The 18,645-nt window shown below is 38.2% G+C and overlaps 1 long non-coding RNA gene across 1 annotated transcript; it reads right to left on the minus strand.

Moving 5' to 3' along the window:
- Positions 1-5,935: 5,935 nt before the first annotated feature.
- Positions 5,936-18,614, minus strand: LOC135321669 (uncharacterized). Its single transcript, XR_010381605.1, has 3 exons — positions 18,418-18,614; positions 8,237-8,351; positions 5,936-6,560 (listed from the first exon to the last, which is right to left on the minus strand). It is a non-coding gene; the product is annotated as an uncharacterized LOC135321669 (long non-coding RNA).
- Between the last annotated feature and the right edge of the window lie 31 nt (positions 18,615-18,645).

Below are 18,645 nucleotides of genomic sequence, written 5' to 3' on the forward strand. Positions count from 1 at the left end.
ACAAAATCAAAATTCATGATCTTTGGAGGATCGAAGCTTTGAACTGCTTCTGCCCTCTTTAAAGAATGGTTTTGGCTCTGTTTTGGGAATTCAACAGCTAGAATCCTCCCATATTGCTTTTATTCTGCTTTAAATTGTGCTATGTTTGTCATGAGCCTCATTTCTTTACTTAAAGCACTGTTGATAGCATGGAAACATTTATTTATTTATTTTGGTTAACACTGAGCATACTCCCAGCCTGAAGACTGGGCACCTATAGAGTGACTACACTACTAACACCTAGGTCTGTTTTTAATGGAACTATTACCCTGAATCTTGCCCTTCTGAGTTAGTTTTACGTGTTGTACATTATAGAGTCTCTGAGGTGCTCATCCTATTATCCCAGTCACTGTTATTAATGCCCAAAGAGCACTTATGCTCTTGCTTTTAGCAAATCAACGGGCATTTCTTCGTTTCAGCAATAGGCTAAAAATAAAAACAGCGTTGACACCGAATTGTGACCGGATGAATTCAGTAGTTCACATTAAGTTAGTTCTCAGAAATATATCTTAAAAATCATCAGTAAACGTAGGTTATCATGTCAAAATGATCATTCAATAGGTTTCTAACATCCAGAAAATAACGGAAGGGGGTATGTATGTTTTCAAGGAAAAGTAAGGGAAATGGAATGAAATGGCGTTTTATTGGCAAATTGACATCTTGCTACTCTTCAACTAAAATCTTTAGCTCGGGAGGCAGTTGGTGCCCTAGAGGGAAAGGCAAGGAAGTAAGGACGCCTGGGCCCTGGTTCTTCGCTAATTAGTTGTATCACTGCCATGTTTATTTCCAACTCTGAGTCTCAGGCTGCAGAGTTGGCAAATGTGCAGCACGGGGCATCGCAGAAGGGAAAAATCATTTGAGGAGTTAAAATTATTCACACTTACATGGTATTTATTTGAAAAAATAAAAGCATATGTTATATATGTGTATCTATATCTATACATATGGCTATAAATAAACTAATAACTATATCACAGACATAGACACGCACATGGCCAGGAAGGCAATATGGTGAACCAGGAAGTAAAGGGTAAGAAATGAGAGGGAAACAGTTTGTGGGCAATCAACCTCTTCTATTTTTTTTCATGGCAAAGATGCTTCCAAGTTTCCTGAGTTAAAAGGGAAAAAAATTATGTAAGAAATATTTCTGTCCCATGGAAATAAGTTTTCATTTCCAAATGGAATGAATTACTTTGACTTAATTACTTAAGTCAAAATGTCAAGGATTTTTTTTTCCAGAAACGAATACATAAATGTTACCAAGCATTTTTCCCCCAACCTCTTTTCAATTTTAACATGCTGCAGCTTTGCCTGCCATCCGGCAGTTTTGCACAGCTCCTAACAACTGATCCATTTATTTCCTGAGTCTGAGGATGGTCATGGCTCCTCCTCCTCCCTCCTGCTCCCTCTCCACACTCCTCATCCCCATCCTCCCCTTCCCCCCTCTTTCCGTTCTTCACTCCCCTCACCCTGACATCTCTCCCTAGGCTCACACTACTCTTTCCCCCCTGGAAGTCCCTTGATCCATGAGTCTCCTTGGTCATCTTCCTTTAGCTGTTTCTGAGTTTGTCTCTCTACCTTTTCTAGTCTATTTTTTCCCCTCCTTCTTTATCTATCTCCTTTCTTCCTTCTTCATTGAGGGCAATATAAAATTCACTTGTAGTTTTAAAATATTTGGTGTATAAATTAATAAAGTTGTGTGTTTCCTGTTCTAATTTCAAAATAGGGTGGATTGTTCTGATTTTTTTTTTTAAACAACAATCGAACCACTGTAATTAAAGGAAGGCTTTGTGTGACGTATGGGTGTGTGAGTATGCATACTGCACGTGTGTGTGGTTTATCAGTTAGCCAGTTGGTTGGGAGAGCAGTGCAGTCATCCTGTGAAGATGACGATCAATACCAGTGTCCCTATTTACTCTTCTGGATGTGGTCTCCAACCTTCTCTCCGCGAGTCATGTTTCCTTGAGGCTGGTCTGTATGAACGCCGCCATCAACATGGATCCTGTGCCCTCAAGCTGAGCTTAGCAAATAGGAGTTCTGGGAGGGTGATTGGGGGGGGGGTCCCTGCTGTATGCAGGTTCACCCACTCTTTATTTCTGAGTTTTGGCAACTCTACTTCCCAGTATCTCTTTAGCTTGGGTTCCTGCTCTGTCCTTTCGCTTCCCCAACGCTTCATTTATACCTTTTAATTCGATTTTTGATCAATAAGCCCCCCACAGATTACCCTAGTTCAGGTGTGTCATACGTAGCCTGTTGGAAACCTGGTGGATACAGCAACATCCATTCATGTATTCATCCTTTTAGTAAGTATTTCTTCAGTGTCTACTAAGTGCCAGGCTCAGGACTAGCCTACAGGGATATGAATGGTTGTCAAAAAACAGTCCCAGCTTCTGACCTCCTGGAGATTAAAATTTAGTGTGGAAATGTTTCTCCATCTCCGTGGGTGGCCCAAGTTGATTGAATTTATCACTCTTTTACTTGATACGTGATAAAATCTAGCTCAAACTCAATGTCAGTGCCACACTCCAAGCACTGTAGGCAGTTGCTTTGTCTCTCTAGAATATTTCTTAATAGACGTTCTGCTGAAGAACATGTGGGAGCAGCAGGTGTATGTATTTCTAGCTAGGAGCATACTAATCAGCTGCCAACATGTTCCACCTGGCCAGAGGTGCAAACACAGCGGCACGTGTCCATTCCTCCAACTACCTTTCCCAGGTTGACTGGTCCAAGTCCTTAAGCATCACCGTCAGTGCCTCGAAGAGCATTTTTCTTGGTGGCAGTATTTTGTTTGACTTGATCACTTTACTCGATGGAGGGTAATTGAAAGTGGTCACAATTTATTTGTAGGCGATTCACGTCATTTCGATATGTGGACACCTAATGAAATGACATCATCAGAGAATGAAATCCATATGAATTTTTTTTTAACTTAGAAAATCTTACATTATTTAGCTCTGCTGTGGCTTTAAAATCATCCTACCCACAGCTTTCATGATGGCTCTATCAAGTTTGCTTTTTAAGGTTTCTTTTTGTTGCTGTTCAGTCCGGTCAATGTCTTTCTATAGTCATAACAAAAACTGTCTTCCTTTAGTTGTAATAACTTACCTCACACCAGTAGGATGGCTACTGTAAAAAATATTAATAGTAGCAAGTGTCAGCAAGAACGTGGAGAATTGAAACCCTATGTACTGTCAGTGAGTGGTAATTATTTCATAATATATACATGTATCAAACTATCATATTGTATACTCTAAACTTACACTGTATGTCAATTATATTGTGTATTTTATACTGAATAAAACTGGGGGGGGGACTGAAATGTCTCTGTAAATCATTTCTCTATGTCCTCCTATTCCTAGTTAAAATCATTCCTCCTTCTATTGTGTTCCCTTAATAATTACCGTTTCTGAAGTGTCTATTATGTGGCACAATTGTTCTTTGACCTTATAAATGTTATCTCTAATTCAGACAACAACCTTTTAAGGATATCTCATTACCCTTACTTAATAGATAAAAAACAGGGCTCAGAGAGGCCCAGTAATTTGTCTAAGTTTCCCTGGGCAAATATTTCCTGCCTCAGGGCTTTTGCACTTGCTGTTTCCTCTTCCTGAGATGTCCCGCCTCCAGGTCTTGGGATGGCAGGCTCTTTATTTGTCAGCTTTCCACTCAAAATTGCCTCCTCAGAGAAGCCGTCCATAATCATCCAATCTAAAGAACTCTCCATCGTATCTGTCCATTTTGTTATTTCTTGGTAGTAATTGTTACTTTCTGAGAGTAGCTTGTTCATTTACTTATTTACTTATGTATGTCCATCTGTTCTACTAAAATGGAAGGACATGAGAGGAATGTGTTGTGAGCCCCATTCTCCACAGTATGTTCTCAGCTCCCCAAACAGTGCCTGAGGGTATTTGATGAATGAGTGAAGAAATGGAAAAATCTTAGATATGATCCCATGACTTTTCTGCTCCATATTCTTTCTATCCCACTTTAATAGTCTGTACACCATTAAAGATTACAAAGTTTGCAAATACTGAAACATTTATATCCTAAGAAATTTATGCTAATACTGACTGTATTACTTAGTGTTCTCTAGGAAAACAAATCAATAGAATGTGTGTGTATATATACATATGAGAGAGAGAATATAATTATGTAGAGAAGAGAGAGAGAAACCTGTTGATGAATTGGCTCACACAATGATAGAGGCTGGCAAGTTAAACATTTTCAGGGTGGTCTGAGAGGCTGAAGACCCAGAGAAGAGCTGATGTTGAAGTCTGCCAGCAGAATTTGGTTCTATTTAGGCCTTCAGCTGATTGGATGAGGCCCACTCACTATACAGAGAACAACCTGCTTTACTCAAAGTTCCCCAGTTTACATGTAAATCTCATCCAAAACCATCCTCACAGAATCATCACTTTTAATATATCCCCCAAATGCCAACCATCATCTTTTCACCTTAATTAAATGATGAAATAATTCAGAATAAAAACACTTTGAATGTTTGAAAATTTAAGTATATATCATATGACTATTACCTGCATGGCTCTTTGCTTGATGCTGGCCTCACACAGATAAATGAAATAGACAGACTTCCCATAGTCGTAGAACTGACAGTTTGATGGTGAAATAAATATATTCATAAGATCGTATGATTTTTATGTGCAACATGAAAAGAAACCTAAATTTTCTCGACTCAGTGTCACAGTTACACATTTATGAAGCTGATTTCTTTTTTTTCTGCACAACGCTCACCCTATAACCGTTCCATCAGCCTCCCTGACCTTTTCCAACAGTGACATCCACAAAGAACACAGCTGTGTCATCAGGACCTCAACATGATCGCTTGCTAGTTTGGATGAGTTACTGTGATGCTCAGAGTCTCCGTGTCTTCATTTCTAAAGAGAGTGTGATCATTTCTCCGTTGTCACAATGGGATGGTAATGTGATTGACAGAAAGATGGAAGGTCTTAGTGGCAAATGGTTGGGAAATTTACAGCAATGGGAAAAACAGAGAACATTTACATAAAGCAGGGTAAAACCCAATGAGGTTTTGGAGACCAGTATATTTCCCCTGCACCCCCCGTGGGATTATGCAGCTTCGGGTGACACTGCTTGAATGGAGCAGTGTCCCACTAGGTGGGACACTGCTTGAATGTAGCAGTGTCCCACTAGGTGGGAGAAGCTTCCTGTGCCATTTTCAAGGTTTTTATATTTTATTTTTATTTTCATTTTTAATACTCTACTACTGGTATCAGATGGGCTGCTCTGAAAACGCTGGCTACATGCCTGCCTCCTGACTAGGTGCAAATAACTAGCACAAAACAAAATTAGCACCTTCCCGAGTGTTTACATGGAGGTGGGATGAAGTGGGGCTCTACTACCCGCGATCAGGCTTCAGCCCGCCTGCGCTTAGCTCCATGAGGGTCCGTCTTGAAAACTAGCTCACAAAGACTCGCCATAGAAATGTTTAAAGCACCCAGCCCATGATGGGCACCCATCAATTAAAAACTGGAATTCCATGACATGAATAATATTGGCCAGAAACCTATGAGCTGGGTTCTCTTTATTGCTAATGTCACTCATAACAGCAAGTTATTATTATTGTGTAATTCTGTATGTTATCATACAGTGTTCTATACTTACTGCATATTCAGATTTTTCATATTCCCAACCTTTGAATGTAGCAAGTTCTGGTGATTATATAATATCCTATTCCGTATTTTTCTCAGGAACAAGTGTATATGCTTAAAAAATGACTACACAAATATTTAATTGGTTTTAGTCAGAATGAGCTTTCTCTTGATTTTCTTCATGTTAAGAATAGCAAGCTATACTATTTTGACTACAAATCACACATTTTAAAAAGCCATTCAGTTGTGTTACGTGACAAATGAAAACATGCAATACTTGTGATTGTGGTTTTGTATTTACTGCTTTAATATTTTCTTTATTTATGATGCCACATTTGTCTTTTCCTCAATCTAAATGTAAAAGCACTTTATATTCAACTCCAACTACTCTTGCCGTGTGAAGAAACTGTTATAAAGGACTGTAGTCTGTTGGTAAAATTAAGAAATGATGAAATAAAGTGTAGAGTATAAAAGCAAACCTGATCGTGCCAGGCCACTCAAATAGCATGACACCCTCACCACCAGCACACACACAACCTTCATGTTCACACACACACACACACATGCAGAGAAACACACACACACCTGAAAAACTCTGTTGACAATCTATCTCCGGATGGAGGCAAAGCCCTCCACCGTGCCTATGAGGCCCTTCCTGATCCAGTTCCAACACTGTCCTCAGCCCCATCGCATTCCACGATGCCTGGGCACCCTCTGCTTTGCCACAGTGACCTCCTTCAGTCGCTCAGCTGAGTATACCCTCTCCTGCCACCACGCATTAAGACATGGATAGTCTTCTGCCTGGAGCATCCCTCCTTCCCCTGCTGAGTGGTTAACTTCCAAGAATTCTCCAGAGCTTCTTTACCGAAGTCATCATTGACCTTCAGGATTCTATAAAATACAGCAACCACAGAGTCTAAACATCACATAGCTCACCATCAGACTTGTCTCCCTGCAATTTCACATTTGCTTGTGTGAACATTTAAATTACCATGCCTGCCTCCCGGTCTGCATTCGATGGTGGGCTTGGTGGGGCAGAAAATCCTTGTGAGTTTCTGCTCACCATTACATTCCCCCAGTGCCCAGCACTGTGCCTTGGAGTAGTAGAAGCCTGAAAAATATTCGCAGGAAGTGAATATGAGCAGTGTCTGAAAACGTGGAATGTTGGCCAAATTCCCAGCTCGTATATTTGTGCAACTGGATGTCAGGAGGCATACTAGATGGTTTAATTTATCCATTTGGAATACTGAAATTTAAAGATTTCAATGAATGAAGTGCTATTTGTTTCTGCCTCTGATTTTGATTCCTTAGGGCATCTATTAATTTGCCGAGTGCCTTTGATGAAAATGTTTGCATTTTGTTTAATTTTTGTTTGTTTCCTTGTAATCCTCAGGGAACAGAATGCCTGTCTGACTCACCCTGACAGATCGGCTATGGCAGGTCTGCTGTTATAGAAAATGCTCCACCCCAAAGGCTGTAGCTCTCCTGCAGGGAAGACTCATGAGCAAATGCTGTCATTAGCAACCACGCATTGCTGAAGACACGCACTGAGAAAATATGTCAAGCATTGTTTCTGTGTACAGGTTTTAGTCTGAAACTATGAAGAATTGTCAGGATATTGATTACAGATTAAAACAACATCCTTTAACTTAAATCCTGAGAGTTTCCTTTGTCATTTTAATTTTCTTTAGTTTTCTTGCCCATTTAAAAAAATCAATGCATTTGCCCCCATATTTTTCAGGGAAGATGCTATTATCAGAGAATCTTTTAGCTATACTATTTCGTGTCACTTTTTATATATGTTTATTTCATATTTCTTGGTTGAAAAATCATCAAAAGAAATCTTCCCTAAAGCTAGGACAATAGCATATCAAAATACCTCATTTAAGATCCTTTTTTCTTTTTCAAATGTGCATACAACATACTGCACTGTTCTATGCATAAAAGATAGTCCATGAATATTTGTGGAATTACCAAGCACTTTAAATAGTTAAATATCTGTATATTTCTCACCTAACACACCACTCTGAAAAGTGGTGACACTTCATTTAATTTGGCCAAGACAATTTTTTTTTTTAATATCCAAAACTATAAACTGGAGTAACAATCCTTTGCTCTGTGTGGGGCAACAAAGTTGGGTGAGTGGACTAATCTGACCAAGAATGAATTCCCTTGAAAATAACAGTAGTGAGAGAGTAACAATCAGGATTAAGAGCAAATTGTTAATGGGGACTTCTGAGATAATTGTCTTTAGGCTTTTTTCTTTAAGGATGTTATAGTACAGGGTATATCTATGCTTCGTTGATAATTAAAGAAGGATTTGAAAGGAACAGAAATGTTTGAGGTTCAAGCATAAGACATAGTAGGAAAGGAGCCAGAATGATTATTTAATATACTAGCATTTAAATAAATAGTTATAATAGAAAGTTTCTCATCTAATGAGTAGAACCTGTTGTTGGTTACATCACTAAGAAAGCAGTGAATGTGGGGAATCATTAAAAAGTGATTAATGCATACCTCAAATATCGAATTTTAGTCTAAGACACACAAATTTACTGTTTATTCACCTGTTTTGAGATGAGGCCAGGAATCTGAGTGATGTCTTATGCTTGAAGGTCCTCATCTTCCTTCTCATGCAAACCACGCCCAGAATGCATCATTTATGCTTCCAGTTCGAAATTCCTTAGAGCAGAGAAAGAAGTTAACACTTGTAAAGCAATCTAAGTTTCTATCATAATATTTTACAGTTGTGACACTTGCACCTTTTTTAACAGCATTTTAATCAGTTCTTTATAAAATATCCAAAGACACAACACCTTCATGGTCATAAAAACATCTCATTCGATTTTATATGATGTTAATCTACGTAATTACAGCGGCAAGAACAACTGGCTTTCGCTGCTAAAGAAACAAACACAACTGTTTAGCCTTTGGTAAGCGACACAGTTCAGGAAGGACCAGGAAGAGAGCAAGAGTGCCTGGTTACCTACAGAATAGTCTACCAGCGACTGGGCGGGCCATTGGCAGCCCATGTTGTGAAACAGCTTCTGCAGACACCTGCAAGCTATGTTATGCAGAGAAGTGCGTTCACAGAAGAACTGTGGGTGAACAATTCTTGGAATGGTGGAATGAAAAGCATTAGTGAATCCAACAGTTTGGTTAATTCTAACTGAACAATTTTCTTTGAAAAGTTTACTTGTCCTTTATTTTAAAATAGTGTGTTAGTGACATTTGAAAAAAATAGGAAAATTAAAACCAGATACACACAATGCATCACCTGGAAAATCACTATAATTCTTTTCAATCATTTCTTCAATCATTCTAAATCCATAAAGTTCTTTTACGCCTGGACCACATACAAGACAATGGTTTTAAATGGAGTTCATGTTTTTAGCAAATAGTGCATGCATCATATAACTATATAACTATACGTACTTATAATAAACCATTATTCCTGTCATAACTAATAAATACTAGTAGTGATGTTGGATCTATAATTAGAGTTTCTAGATTTCCTTCTTTTCCATAAACCCCTGTACAAAAGAGAGATTTTCGTAAACATTATAAAGGATGTGAGTCACTAATATGGAAATTACATGAACGTGTAAAACGTTTATTATTTTTTGTAATATTATATTCTTTTAACAGTGCCTTAACCATTTACAAATGAAGATACATGGGTGCAGAAAAGTTAGAGACACTCTCAAGATTACCTTGCTAGGTGGTTAATGGTAGAGTCAGAATTAGAACCCAGCTGTCTTCTCAATATTGTAATATACATCGCTACCTGATAAAAGTCTACTGTTTATGATCTAGGTGAAGAGTATGCTGTAACAGTCTGAGGGTATGTTTTCTTCCTAAATGTAGTTTCCTCTATTTAAAGTGGTAGATTTCTAGCACCTTTAATCCATTTCCCACTCATAATTTAAAATTATAGCAATTTTTATAAGCAATTATAGAACAACAAAATATCTTCAAAAAAACAATGCTTTTTCAAAATGGCACCTGAAGTTAAAAGAATTTCAGGATTTGTTTGAAATAAATGTACCCTGTGTTATTGCCTCCAGTGTCTTGTATATAGTTCTGAAGTCCAGTTTTAGACTGTTGACCACTTAAAATTAGGAACTACTTTGGCTCAGTTCACTTGGTCAGGCACCTAGCACAGCCTCACATAAATGGTGCATAATGGATTCTTGTTGTTTGACTGACTTCTTCTGATCATTTCTCTTCCTTTAGATAATCTCCAAGTGTTTCTTAAATGTTATATGTGTTTTAATTCTCTTCACCTCAAGCCTGGAAAAGAGAAATGCATTCTCTACACTCTTCCCCTACTCGGTGCTAGAGTCAGGTAAAACTGTTCTGAGCTGGGATAAAAGCTCAGAAGACCTGGGATAAAAAACCCTGTGGGTGTGTGGGTATACCTCCCAGAAAAGTGTGTGTGGCTGGTGGTAAAGCAAATAAGTGGTCCTTGTAAAAACTTCAGTCTCTTCATTGTCGTTCAAGCACTAAAACAAATCAGTTAAACAACAGTTACTTACTAAGTACCCACTGCATGTCAGGTGTGCTTTGAATTTACATATATTATTCTTTCAATCATTATGGCGACCTTGTGAGTCAATGAAGTGAACACTCATGACTTTTCCTGGTCAGAACTCCGTCTCCTACTGGGAAATGCCCCCACAATTCTTCTGTGAACTCATTTCTCTGCATAATGTAGCTTGCAGGTGTCTGCGGAAGCTGTCTGTTTCAATTTGTGCATACCGTCTGGCCACATCTAAGAGAACTGGTGTGGTCATCTGATGGGTGGAGGGGTCCTTTCCAAGGATATTGGAACTAAAAAGGGGAAGCCAGTATCTTTCTCCCTCTAATGACTGAATTCTTTAATGTGTAAATGCAGAAGGTGTTGGCAGGTGTATTGTATCACATATTTGAGGGGCAAAAACAGCCGGGATGCTGGAAGCAAGAAAAAAAAAAAGGTGACTGATGGAAGCCACAGAGACAAAGGATGGATCATAGTTCAGATCAGCTTTCTGTGCCTCCATTCACTCCCATCTGTAAGGCCTCCTCGCAGGACTCTCCTCTCTGAAAATCGCTGGCTCCCAAGTCCATTTGTAATGTGTCCCCTTATTGCCTCTGACCTGTCTCTCCCCACTGCTACCTCCATCTCTGTTCCCAGCCACACTGCACAATCTGCCACTGTGATAAGTCCATCACGCTCATCACGGATTTCAGTTCTGCCCCAGTTTCTCTCGGATGCCCAGCTCTCCTCTCTTCTTCAAGGCCATCTACTTCAAGCCCTCCTCCAGTTCAGGGAAGACACCTCTTTATGTTTTCATAAGCAACCCCACTTTCCCTATTCTAGAGCTGATTTTGTCATCGTACATTCTAAGTAAATGCCTGCTCAGTTGACTGAACTCTCTATTACAGTGAGAGTGTTGCCGGTGGATCCAACCAGTGTTCCAGGTTCTTGTCCCGTCCCAGAAAGAATTCAGAGACAAGACGTAGAGGTTAAAAAAAAACAAAGTGAATATTTATCAAAGGATGGATAGAACACTCTCAATGAGAGGCTGCCCTGAATTTCTTTGGCAAGATAGTTACATAAGGTGTAAAATTAAATAGGCAGAATATTCATTGAGAAGGCAAGGGCTTGGGGTTGTATTTCCTGATTATCATCCCAATTCCACCTTCCCAAAGAGAGGAGGGATTTTTGCCCTTATTTAGTCTGGATCGTAAGTGTCATGGCGTCGGTGCATGATGGGTACTTCTGATCTGCAAGATTAATTTTATTGAAATGAGGGCATAATGAGCAAAAGGTTACATTCAGACACAAGAAATTCCTGCCTTTTTTCACCTTTCTTTGTTGGTCTCCAGGCCAAAAGGTGTGGCCCCTTATCAGCCCAAAGATTCCTGCTTTTCTTTCTCTGCCAGGGACCCCTGGTGCTTACATGATGTATGTTTTCCTGCATTTGGCTTGTGCCCTTCATTTCTGCCCAGTGCCTGCCATTTGGTCTGTGTCCCCGTTTCTCTGCTCATATCTAGCTATCTGCCTGCTCTAACAGGAGCTCCTTGAGCCTATGGATCACAAGTGGCTTGCGCACCACTATACATCTAGCACACATAGCACAGTTCCTGGCTCAGAGGTGAGCCATCAGGATTCTTGAATAGATGGAAGATTAATACATATTTAAATATTCCAGAGTAGGTAGATCTCTAAGTCAGATATCCCTAAGTATTGTAAATTAAGTGCTCTTCAAAAAACAAAATTGACATCAAGTTATTTTCTAAGAACAAAAATTCTCATACCTTATTCCTAGCAATACCTAACTGCTTGTTGTCCTATACATTTCATTCTTTTTCTCATCTCCCATCTCTGCTGGAGCCAGTCCCTCCGCTTGCAACATGGATTCTTTCTCCTCCAGCTTCAGTGACCAACTCCTACCCTCCTGTCCTTTTACCATCCACCTCTGTCAGGAAGTCTCTCTGAACCACTGACTAGTGTCCTGTCCTCTTCACTCTCAGAAAGCTCAGGTTTTAGTTCAAATTCTATTTCTACTGCACTGCATGATACAGAGCAAATAACCTCCCCATTTTGGCCTCCATTTCCTTGTTTCTAAAAGGAAGGGGTTGTACTGGATTATTCATCTTTAATTTCTTTTAGCAGCCAAGTTCTCTCATTTTATAAATAAAATTATTTCATGAAGTCCAATATATCCATTAATGGAAGTTTAGGCAGAGAGTGAGTGTCTCTTCTTTCGTCCTTCTTTTAGGGAGCTAAAATCATCTCGGAATCAGGGAAACCACCCCACCCTCCGTGTCCTAAAAGAGGCCAGCTTTGCGAACACCAGGGGGCACCTCTCTTAGGAGGGAGACCACTGCAAGGGGCGTTGGTCATACTATCACATAAATGTCCTCTCTAATACAGGAGGAGACAATTGACTTCTTTGTTATCTGAAAGTGGAAATGAAGGACTTCCCTTCTCCTGAGGGTGGATGCGCAGAGAAGGAGATTGAGTTCATAAAAGGATGAACATAAAGCTAGTCTTGAAAAAGCAGTCTGTGGATCAGCTGGGTCCTCGGAAGGAGCTGCATACAGGAACCAGAAAATGCAACCTCCAGAGAACTAGTAGTCTCAAGCATTCAAATTTGATTACCTTGGGCCACATCTTAACATTATATTAATTTGACCACTCAAAATTTCTGTGCTATCAGATCAATTTGTTGTTGTGATAATACCGAGTCCCACCCTCTCCGCATACGAAGTTAAAAATAAACAGAAAGCAGATCTCCTTCTAAAAAGAGTGAACACAAACAAATCAGAAAGATTATAAAATGGAAAAGTCCATTGCTTCCTTTTCATTGACCAATCTTTAGGGTAGAGTTTTATGATTCACAAAGCAAACCTTGTTTTGGCACCATTTATATTTCAACTACTAATCAAGAAAATAATGGCTAAAAGTGCCAAGGCTCAAGGCTTAGATGTGTCCATTGAATCGATTTCTTTGCTGGAGCTAAAATTTAATAGGTTGCCAAGAGAGCCAAATCAATGATGCATTCTTTTAAAAAAAACCCTTCCAACTATCTCAGCGTTTCACTTTTCATATAGAAAAGCATGCTCTTCCTTTCTGGCTTTGTATAGAAAAATTATATTCTGGTCAGTTTGCTAAAAATTCAAATTTACTAATATTTAAAAATTTTAAACAAAGACAATGCTTCTGTGGCTTGACTTGCTTTTATACCTGCTTTTATACCTGAGTATTATTCAGTATCAATGTTACAAAGAAAACCGATTTAAAGGATGAAGCTTGGTTAGAAGGGAAGCAAAAGTAGAATAGGGTGGTTTGCTCTGGAGAATCTTAGAAGCAATCTCATTGATACAACATACAGCTTGGATCCAAATAAAGCAAAAAGGAAGTAAAATGTGTATCTTTATAGTATCACCTTTTCTTTGGATAACTGTTGAAAAGTTCTGCCTACTGTGATTATTTACAGGATTTACAAATAATGTAATATAATTGCTAGGGAAAATATATTATTTGAGAAGTTATGAGGGACTAAAACTGAGGTGGTCTGGTCCACTGATATATCATATTGACTCAGTGCCAAGTAAGTATCTTTGCTTCTTAATGGATTTTCACCAAAAGGTGGGGCTGCATTTCACAGAGAATTTACCTCTAAAGAGCTGAGAAAGGTTAGAATGCTTGTTTATATATGTGTCAATTAATCTTTAATTTTACCCTTTTTTACATTCAAGTTTCTCTCTGATTAAAAAAAAAAAGACTTGACTATACAGTATAGTTCCCTAAACATATTTTATGTAGCCCAAAAGCTACATTTTTTTTCTGTCATAAATAAAGGACTGTTTTAATTATTGTTGTTTCCTTTAAAAATTTACATGCCTTAGTACTGATACCTGATTTTTAAGATAGACATGATCATGTTGATGTTTTATCCCAAACAGTACCATTTTTTCCCATTAATTAATTCTAGCTGGGCTCTCATATGTGGAACAGGGAGGGGATTGAGTAGGGAATCAATTGAGGCTGCAAACTAACAATTAATAATTTAGGGACAGAGAGAGGTTGCAACCACAAACCGTTTGTAAAAAGACATAGTTTGAATTTCAGAACACAATAATCTACTGGTTGTATGTTAAAATATTTTTTTATTCTCTGAAGAGAATATTCTTTTGAATTCTCTGAAGCCAAACAAAAGGAATGAAAATTATTCGAAAAGTGAATTGGGTGCCAAGTAAAACTTCTCCTGTTCAATAATGTATCTTAGAACTTGAAATAGTAATTTCTCTTATTTTGTAATGTGTCTTATTTCAGCACACCAAACATTAAATGAAGTATAATAGGCCGTATAGAAATGCCAAGACAGGTAATAATTTACATGCTCTCTTTTGTATATAAAACAAGTCCATATTATATATTATAAACCTTGTGGAATCCTGACACAGAAAAATCCATATTCAAATCAGTTCTTGTACAGATAAACAACCTCTGATGTAAACTAGACGATGATTAGCCAACATCTTTTCTGATCTATATTCCTGAAGCAGAAACTACTGAAATAGATGAGTTTATTTCCATTCAAAAATTATAGTTAGATATAAGATAATCTTTGAGGAGAGATTTGGAAGACATTTGTTTTTCTTTTGTGGTGAATGCTTTCCAAATTTTCTTATATAATAAGCCTATTACTTTATAATTCTTATTTTTTTATTGAAGTGTAGTTGATTCACAATGTTAGTTTCAGCTGTACAGCAAAGCAATTCAGTTATACATATACATACATATGTATATTTTTTCAGTTTCTTTTCTATTACAGCTCAGTATTACTTTAGACTTGCATTTATCAGCATGATCTCCTTCAAGGCTTTTATGTTCTTGATGGCATTTAAATTTTGCTAATAGCAACAAATAGTTGAACCACTAAAAACAATAACACAAATACTGTACACTTATAAAGTCTTTTCATATTGGCCTAATCTTCATAACAACTGGGTGGGCAGAGCTGAGAGCAGGTATGAATATCCCTGTTTTACAGATAAGAAAATTGTGTTTCCCAAAAGATAAATGATTGACATTGTCCCAGGCTCCAACAGGGTGTATGAGTATCTCTATTTTATTCATGGTCACAATAAGCCTTTTACTTAAGGAGTCAAAGCATGGCACATCCAAGTTGGAAGACATCATTGTTCAGGTTAAGGAGGGGGTTACTTATGAATAAGAAAGCATCATTGCAGACAAGCACAGGATTTTCCTAAATCATTCTCCAAGCTGGCTACCTCGGTTCTGTTTTCATTTCACAGTGTGTAAGGGAATCAAGAATAAGAGAATAGAATAATAGATGGGGAACTTTTTTCTTTTATAAGGATGGTCAGTGAAAGCCTTTCTAATAAGGTGATTTTTGAATCCTTACAAACACATATCCAATAACACCAAAGTAAATCTTGACAAATTGAATTCAGCACCACCTGTTTTCTAAAAAATAGCATAGCATACAATAGGGCTTATCCCAGGAATGCTAGAATAACTTAATATTTAGAACATTTAAAAAATTATTTATAATATTGAGATATTTAAGGATAAAGATAAATTTATCTCAACAGATACAGGAGAAACACTTGGTTAAAAGTAATCATCATTCATTATTAACACTGTTAGCAAACTAAAAATAGAAAAGAGGCTTGCTTAATTAATAAATATTAACTAATAAAATACAACAAATATTAATGTCAAAATATCAAAAGTATTCCCTTTAATATCTAAACAAGACATGGATCACCTCCTATAATCAGCACTGTACTGGAACTACCAATGAAATGAGACAAAAAGCCACATGGTTGTTGTAAAGAAACTAATGTGGTGTTATTTGTCGATTAGTTAAGTCTACACATAAAATTTAAAGTTATTAACAAATTTTATTGCTACTAGATGTACCTTACCAGCTATTAACACTTAAATAACTACAGAAATGAAAACAGCATGATGTTGATATAGGGACAGCCAAATAGATCAATGATATAGGACAGAGAACAGGAAAGCGTGCATAAACTTTTGAGGGAATTTGAATAAAGTTAGAGAACTGTCATTACAAATGGTGGGAACGGTTGGTCTAGTCAATAAATGGTACTGAAAAATATTGGCCATCCATACAGGGAAAAATAAAAATATATATCCTTCTTCATAGTACATATAAAATTTACCTCATATTAGGGACCTTAATATGAAAGCTAAATATTTAAAATGTTGAGAAGAATTTTTAGTAAAATGTCATGACATCAGAGTAGCAAGGATTTCATAAGCACAACTCAAGAAGCAAAAGTATAAAAGACAATAATGAGAAGTATGTCTAAAAGTTGTATATTTCTGACCCAATAAGAACACCATCAACAAGCTAAAACTCAAGACCCATTTTGCAGCAGGCTGTGGCACAGAGGGAGTAGTGAGGTCCAGTGTCCATCTAGGATAGGATCAGGGATGTCACAAAAGAGGAAACCCAGATTTCCAATGAAAAATGTGGAAAGATGCTCAACCTCACTAATAATTGCAGAACTGCTATGATAATAACAAGAAAAGCCATTTCACCTCCATTAGACTGGTGAAAATTAATGAGAATGACAATACCTGAACAACTGTTTGAAAGAATAGGAAGAAAAGGGGGTTCTCATATTCTGCCCTTGGAGGAGAGAGTAATTTGTCAATACCTTAAAAAGTTGATGGTATTGAACCTGAAATATCGTGCCTAAGTATAAAACCTAGAGGAGATCTTCCACGAGGGCACTAGGAAACTTCTTTGCTTGTTTTTAAGAATAAAAAGAATGGAAGAACAACACAAATGGCAATCAATATAGGAATGCAAAAATTAATTATAGCACATTCATAAAAAGGACAAACCAGACTTACCTGTATCAAAAGGCTGAATCTCAGAATTATAAATGTAAGGGAATAAAATAAAATTCTTAGCTATTCTATGCTAACATTTGTGCACGTCTTAAAAAGCATCTCAAACAGTATGGTAAGTCATATGATCTATCATAAAAATATAAAATATATGGATGGAAAAAATACACATCAACTTCAGAATATTAGTCACCTCAGGTGATAGAGGGATGGGAATGGGGTGGGAGAAAGCTTCTACTTAACTGTAGTATTTGGTTTAAAAAAAAAAATTCAGGAGTGGGTAATCTGGGCTAGTTGTGAACAAGAAAAAAAAAGTTACCAAAATAAAACCAGAGAGATTGCCTCCCCTCTCATCTCACTAATTTGAAGTTTGGGTTATACATGTGAGCTATTTTTCTATCCTTTCTACTCTAGATAACATTAATGTGTCACTAATTTCTACCTCTGCCCAGAAAGGAATTCAAGCTCAACAGGAAAGTATCTTTTTGTACTCTTTCCAGAAACTCTATTGTAATTGACAGGTGGCTTACAGTGTCTTAGAAATACAAACAAAAAGTCATTATCTTATTCTGGAGTTCAGAAGCCTAAAATGATCAGGCAGGGCCTCTTCCTTGCCTTTTCCAGTTTCTAGAGATCTCCAGCGTTACTCTAACTCAGGGCCTCACTTCACTCAGACCCTCTTACAAGGATCCTTGTGATTTCAAAGGACTCACTTGGATAATCTATGATACTCTCCATCTCAAGATCTTTAACTGAGTCACATCTGCACAGTCCCTTTTGCCATGCAACGTTTTCACAGGGATTAGGGATTAGGATGCGGACATCTTTGGAAGGAGGCCTTCTGCTTTACCACAGTTGGCATTGTTTCACATTGTATTTCTGCCTGTCTCTCTAAATGTTCTCTTTTTTCAAAATTTTATTTCTTCCTCTATCACTTGCTCTTTCTTAATCAATTTGTCTGATATTTGTCTGTTGTATTAGCTATACCCTGACAGCTGTCGTCGGAGTGTGGGGATTTTATAATATAAAGGCTGGAAAAAGCCTGGGCAGCCATGCTGGAAGTTCTGCTCAAGTTAATTCCCCCCCTGTCATTTCCCACTATTTCAGCAAACAGAAGTACTTTCATTGTGCTCTGAGTGGTTCTAAAGTAACCCCCAGTAACCCCAGGTAGGATGCCTCCTAACTCCCTAATTCAGTGTGAAAGGCAATGACGCATCCTGAGCATCCTCATTCAGCGTCCCACTCCCGGAACTGCTCGTTCGCTAAAATGCGAAGCCTCTCAGCTTCCTTTCTTTCCCGTCCTCAGCTCTTGGACCATACCTAAGGAGGTGAGGGCCTCACCTTACCACTCCCTCGGGGATCGGGGGCCTGGGAACGCGCATTGGCCACAGAGAATCTGAAACGAACGCACAGGTCTCTCCCCTTCTCCCCGCAACCCAGCTCTGGGACCGGTCGGGCTGGTTCCGACATCTGGGGAATTAACATGTCCCGCCCATCCCTAGCCTCGAGCCGCGCAGGCTCCGCGCCTCCGCCCTTGTTCCCTCGCCGCTTCTAGCGCCTGACGAGTGA

The sequence above is a fragment of the Camelus dromedarius genome, chromosome 7 (assembly GCF_036321535.1).
Source record: "Camelus dromedarius isolate mCamDro1 chromosome 7, mCamDro1.pat, whole genome shotgun sequence".
Lineage (NCBI taxonomy): Eukaryota > Metazoa > Chordata > Mammalia > Artiodactyla > Camelidae > Camelus > Camelus dromedarius.